Source organism: Amblyomma maculatum, chromosome 1, assembly GCF_055883805.1.
Source record: "Amblyomma maculatum isolate TAMU_Amacu chromosome 1, ASM5588380v1, whole genome shotgun sequence".
Taxonomy (NCBI): domain Eukaryota; kingdom Metazoa; phylum Arthropoda; class Arachnida; order Ixodida; family Ixodidae; genus Amblyomma; species Amblyomma maculatum.
The window spans coordinates 346,157,186-346,163,923 of record NC_139344.1 but is presented as its reverse complement, the minus strand read 5'-3'; the positions used below and the strand labels follow the sequence as shown (position 1 = coordinate 346,163,923).

At 47.7% G+C, this 6,738-nt stretch overlaps 1 long non-coding RNA gene across 1 annotated transcript; it reads right to left on the bottom strand.

Annotated features, from left to right (window-relative positions):
- Positions 1 to 4,071: 4,071 nt before the first annotated feature.
- Positions 4,072 to 5,512, bottom strand: LOC146207664 (uncharacterized). The gene is made up of 3 exons (XR_014703333.1): positions 5,399 to 5,512; positions 5,203 to 5,298; positions 4,072 to 4,142 (listed from the first exon to the last, which is right to left on the bottom strand). It is a non-coding gene; the product is annotated as an uncharacterized LOC146207664 (long non-coding RNA).
- Positions 5,513 to 6,738: the final 1,226 nt, after the last annotated feature.

Genomic DNA, 6,738 nt, shown 5'->3' with positions numbered 1-6,738 from the left:
GTCCGGTGCGTTTTGCCGGATGCGGCGAAACCGATCCCAATCGACCACGCAGGCCCGATTGCGTTTCGGTGGGGTGAGGGAAGAGATGGAGAACTCAGTGCATAAAATGTAATGATCACTGCCTAATGAGTGAGTGGTATTAGTCCAGCGGCTTTCTCGAACGCCTTTTGAGAGAGTCAAGTCTGGGCTTGTGTCGTGCTGAACGCTAGATCCGATTCGGGTAGGATAGGAGGTGTCGTTGAGACTAGAAAGCCCTTCGTCCTGAACGAATGATAAAATTGCCGTACCCTTACGGCATTTTTTTCGGTAACCCCAGCTGTTATGGCTAGCATTGAAGTCGCCAACCACTAGTAGGGATCCTCCCGCGCTAACGGTGAGGGCTTTCTTGATTGCGCCAATGAGGGGGGCAGGAGGGCTCTTGGGCGGGCTATAGAGGTTGAGAACAAAAAGGGTGTGTGCTTTTCGTGTGCGGGGTAGGAGTTCCAGCAAGAGACCATCCACGTTATCCACCTCAAGAGGGTGTTCGACCGCGGTGAATTTGCGGTGCACCAACGACGCTACCCTGGATTGAGGCTGGGTGGAGGGCTCGTAAGTAGCATAGTCGCGGAGCTTAACCGAAACAAGCGTCTCCTGCAGCGCTATCACTGCCGGTATCTCGCTAGGGGATAGGGTAGATAAGTGAAGTCGCAGATTATTCCGCTTTGTGCGGAAACCTCTGCAGTTCCGCTGCCACACGCTAATTCTGTTCGGGTGTGCCGCCATGTTGGGTGCTATCAGTAATAGCTAAAGGGATGGGTAGTACAGTGCAACCTCTGGGGAGAAGCTCACAAACTTGGGTTTGGATTTGAGAAAACGAGGCCTCTTGAGCACTTTGACGCTTCTCAATAGCCTCTAGCCGTTTTGCGGCGTTCGTCATCCAGTTCTGGGTTTCGGCGCGGAAAGATTGTACCGAGCGTTCCAGGGACTGCCTTGCCGTCATAAGGAGAGCAGTCTGGTCTGGCATTGATGGCTCGGAAGGAACTACCCCAGTGGCTATCTTGCGTTTTGCGGGAACGCCACGAGCAGGCGACGTAGCGCGCGAAGAGGACGCGGAGGGGGGAGAGTTTGAAGGAGTTTTGGAAATGGTGGGAGGTGCTTGGGTTTGCAATACTGCAGGGGACTGCTTTCGCCTTAAAAGGAGCTGCAGCTGCCGTTTAAGATCGGCAATTTCTTCAGACTGTGCTTTTAACTGAGCTTTAAGTTCCGCGTTCTCTCGCTCGAGCGGGGAAGACTGCGGCCTCCAGCTCACCTGTTTCGTGGATTCCTGGACTGTTTGGCCCGGGAGTGGCGGGAAGGACCTCGAGCGGCTTCTGCTGTGGCCATGGCGGGATCCCGTCCTCGAGCGGCTGCGCGACTTCGAAGACGATCGAAACCGGCTTCTTGATGGTCTAGATGACTTGAGAGTTGTCTCAGGAGGTCGAGCGTCCGAAAGCGTTATCGGCGGTGTGGATGTTTTGGAGGAGTTTCCTGAGCGTTCGAAGCGCACTTTGCAGCGTTTGGTCCCCGTGAAGTGGGCTTCACCGCATAAGATGCACCTGGGCGTGCACTCCGGCGTTTGCTTGGGTGGATGGGCAACGCCGCAGCGGGAACACAGGTCAGTCTTCTCCTTGGCACAGACGTCGGCACGGTGTCCAGGCTTCCGACAGTTGAAGCAAGCTTCAACTTTTGCCTTGAATGGGTAGCAAGAATAAATAGTGCCGTAGAAGTTCAGTTGACGCGGTACCTCCGCGGTGTCGATGAACGTGACTAAAATTGACTTGGTCCTGCCGAGCTGCCGGGCGTCGGCGATGGTGAAGTACTTGCTCTGATTAAGGGCCACAAGGTCTTGGAAGATTTCATCTTGCGTCTGATTGTAGACGGCTTTGTAAATAATGCCTCTTACGGCGTTGTCGGGGGCCGCGACATAAGCTTTCAGGGGATACATCTGGTCGTTGAGGCGAAGACCTTGCATGCGGACAAACTGTTTCATTCGAGCTTCAGAAGGTGTGCTCACCGTGAAAGAGTTGTTGTGCGGGTTGATGCGCAACTTGTCGTTGATTCTCGCTTCGTGGTAGACGACTATACTGCTTCAGCACAGATCAGAGGCAGAAGTGCACCTCCATTTATTAGGCGAAGATCCAAGCCCCCGCCCGGTCGGAAAACAACCTTGTAGTCCGATGTCGGCAACCGGGGAAGAAGAGCATGCCTCTTCAGCTTGAGAGTGGAAGTCTTGCCTTTCGGCGCGGAAGCAAGGTTGTCCGAACTTGTCGAGGCTCCAGCAGACGCGGACGCGCTGCTGTCCGAGGCTTGCTTCAGGTTGGGGTAGAGCTTGTTCCGGGCCCGCACCGCACTGGTCCAACGAGGATCGTTATGAAATTCCTCTGGTGAAATATCTTCTCCTTCTACACCAACTTCCATCTTGAAAGATGAAGCAGTAAAGGAGTTTGGGCGATGAGCAGCCGGCGGCGCTAGGCCTGACCGGCAAATGTATGAGCCCTTGGTGAGCTAGGCCTGACGAGACGCGCTCGGCACGAAGACGAAATCTTCAAAACATGAGCAAATATGGACGTAGATTGTCCGAAAATGTCTCAAACTGGTGCGGAGCACCTTCACTGACCGATTTGATGGCGATCAGGTCATTTCAGATCGTAATTCAGCCACGTAAGTTGAAAACCACAAGAGCCGATGTGAAATACGTCCGCAGGCTCCGAACGCCGAGCGAGCAATCCTCCAGAAGACGATGTCTCGTCTTTAATGCAACGTAGCTAGACGTAGTGAATAGCGCATCTTAAGACTCCTTCTCTAGCATGATAGTAGTCATGATGATAGGATGCATTTTTGGCGAGCGTGTACTCAGCATTGGACAGGATTGGATTGGACTCGATTAGATTGGACTGCATTGGACTCGATTGGACGTGTTTGGATTGAACAGGTTTGGATTTAATTGAACAGTATTGGTTGGATTGTATTTCACCGGAATGAACTGTACTGGATTAGACTGGATTTGATTAGACCGGATTGGATTGGATAACGCTGGATTGGATAGGATTAGATTGAATTGGAGAGGACCCAAGCAGCACGCCGTCAATGGACCGCCAATGGTCCAATATTGGGATATATTGGTCCCAATATTGGTCAATATTGGCGTCTGATTGGGGCGCACAAAGAGCCAAGATATATGCCAACCAATTTGATCGGCTCTCCTATCAAAACCAGTATTGGCATACTACCTTGTTTACTGGCATTCAACGGCACTCAATGGCTACTCAATATCTTCCACCCAAGCTCACTCACTGGTTGTTATATCACGGCCATCCCGCCAAGCTCACTGGCCATCCAATATCTTGTATCCATGCTTATTCACTGGATATTCACAACTGGCATCCAGCCAGATTTATCGGCTACCCAATATTTCCAATCCAATCTTGCCCAGTGGTTTTGCATTATTGGCATCCAGCCAGAGCAATTGGCAATCCGGCTAGTTGCTTTTTCGTGCTATGACTAATAGGCACCTGCAAAGCCATCCCCTACTTATGCAGTGCAGATATTTTTCATGCAGCTTTTTATTTAAATAAAGCATGCTGAGGATATCCATGCACAGAAAATAATACAGCTGAAAGGTTCACTGCATGGTGATTTATTAGGTGTGCACGTGTTACAGGGCATGGAAAGATTTAGGCAGAGCTCTTAGACTTCAGTGCTCCTCCTGTCTTTGCGTCCCTTGGCAAGGTGTTCTCAGGTCCCAGGTTGGAGGAAGGCGCTGCGTTCATCGCAGCTTCTTTTGTGGTCGGTTGTAGGGGCAGCAGCTCCATGCAGCCTTTAAAGATATGGACTTGAGCAGCGTGCATAACAATGTATTTCCTTTCGCAGATGGCACCTGGAAATAAAAGCAACATTCATAAATCCCATTAAGACAGAAAACTTTTGGAAAGTGGAAGTGCAGCTAGACCGTGGAGTAAAAATGCAAAATAAAGCACTATCTGTTGGCCCCCAGGCAACTTTCTTGTCTGATTTACTCAGGTTGAAATAAGCTCCATGCTCAGTGAGGCCGGCCATATTAACTTGGTTACATTGGTTGCGACATCTGGCAGTGCACGGCTTCCCATGTGGATGTGTTGTTGACGCTGGAAACAGAAAACAAAATGATATTTGCCGTTATCTATTCGTTAAACGGTAGTCAGTGCTTGCCCCCTTATACTTGTAGTGCCTTTGTGATCGAACACCTGTAGAAGAAAGACTCCGTCATAACTGGAAGCTTCAAATCAATAGCTTTCCTTTGAATAGATTGCCGCAAGAACTAAAAAGAAACTACAAAGAAAAAAAACAGACACAAAAAATAGTAGTCGCACTCCGACCGCGGCTGCTAAATTTAGTGTGCACCGCATCATTACTGCAAACAGAACGTTTTAAAAGTTGTCAAAGCTGCAGCCAAAACAACGTACGACACAGATGCTTTGGGGTTTGTATGATACACTCGAACTGAAAAAATAAACAAATCCGTAACTTAGCATCACGTTTGTTGTGGGAACAAGTTTGTACGTGTGGTAAAGTATAAGAACTATGGTAGCAACTGTAAATAACTTAGCATCACGTTTGTTGTGGGAACAAGTTTGTACGTGTGGTAAAGTATAAGAACTATGGTAGCAACTGTAAATAACCTATTTTAAGCGGCTATTTTATGACACTTCTACTACTCGGAATTAGCGCAAGAGAAAGATCAAACACGTGAATAAGCTAGGCGTCGTTTAGACCATTCCAATAGCGCATTCATAACGGCAAATTACAATATTAAATATTCGCTCGCAACTAAAAATCATGTCCCAGAAAGCTAGACTTAACTCTGAGTTTTGAATATAGTTTGTAAAAGAAACTGACCACTTCAGACACACAACACACGCGCGATGAAGTTGTAACCTGAAAATCACACAAAACACGCGTCATGTTTTACAGGACCACGTTTTTCTTTTGCGATACAAATTGGCCACCTCTGCGCCGTAAATTTTGTCATTATGACCAGAGTTTATGCATACAAAATAGTGCGCTGAAAATACAGTTCAGAACTGACTGGCGTGGTGAGGTCGAAATAAATGACTTTCCGTTCTCGCAAGCATATCGGTTATTGACATGATGATCAAGGCTGACAACATACTGCACCAAATAATGCAAAAAAAAAAAGTATCTTACCATACGGCTAGCGCAGATTTGCAGACCTCAGTTGCAACAATCCAAAATGAATGCTGCCAAGCAAAGTACATCCCAGGGATCTGATGCTTTATACACCTGGTAAGAAAAAGTAGCGATCTTACAAGGAGACAAAGCAACAAATAATCTCAGAGAGCTCAGTTATGAACAAACAACTTAAAATGCTGGTGGTACTCACAAATATCCTCTTTCAGGCATGGCCATTAAAACGAATCGGAACTTTCAGAAGGCTTGGTTTTTCGGTTCTGCTGTCCAAAGCTGCGGGAGCTCGAGCAGCTCGAGCCGGTGGGGATTGTGTGGCGGACCAGACGCCTCTGAATCAGCGGCTTGTGTCGCGTTGTGAGGCACGGTTGGAAGGGGGCAGAAGGATGGTTGTGTTTTCTCTCCCTCTTTTTTTTTTTTGCTTGAGATCTGTCGAAAGAGTAGGCATAAAGCTCGAAAGGGGGTGAGAGAAATGAAAGAGGTCCCGCAGGACCACGTGAGCCCAGAAGGCTGCCGGCCAGGAAAGTTGGCGGGAAGGAAGGGAAGAGTGAGGGGGAGTAGAGTGGGGGGCATTGTGAGCAACGCCTGCCTAGCCGGGAGGAAAGAGAGGGCAGTGAAGGTCGCTGCCCTTCCGCGATGACTGCTTTACCGGGAGAAAAGGCTACAAGACGGGAAGTTGAAAGCGGTTTGGAGAATTGCTTTAGTCAAGGCCCTCGGGCGGAAAGGCGACAAAAGGACGAGAGAATGGAAACCATATGTTCTTTGCGCCAAGCTTGTGAGGAGGAATGCGCAGAGTTTTGCCCTTGGCTTCGCTAAAACAACGAGGAGTGCGTTCGGAGCTCTTTGGTCGCCTCGACTGTTGGCTCGGTAACATTTTCAGTGGAATGATAATTTCGCTACATTTTTTTTATTAATGCAAAATACTTTTCACCTCATAGTTTCAAATAATAATCACATACGTAAAACAATCTTCAGTTTTCACGCAATCGTCCTCTGTTCGAACAAATGGACATATTTTTTTTTTTTATTAAAGATGGCACACAGGTCGCTGTTCATGACGGAGTGCTCTTGAAACATCATCACGCGCAACTGAGCGATGCAACAGCCCGTATACTTGCTGTATTCCTATTAAGGAAAAGAAAAGCGAAAACGACCATAACTACGAGTACTTCAAGGTTAAAAATTCCCATTTTATTCTTTTTATTTTTTTTTTTCAAATCAGGTGGACATTTCGAGCAAGAAAAAATCCGCGTAGAACTAAGCGTGGGCATATCAAGAAATACAAAATACTCGACGAGCTAAGATCTGAAGAACTAAATTTGCAGTTTGTCCTCAGAAAGAAGCGCGGTAGAATCATTTTTCAGCCCGCGGAAGCAGCTCTTGTGAAAGCAGCAGAATATTTCACAAAGGAACCCTAATTCTCAATCATGTGTTAAATTCTTCGAGAGTGGTGTTCTCTAAATATACCTCAAAACTGCTAAAGTAACGAACTCGCATTACTTTTAATATATATGAATTGCAATTAGCTGCCTGGTT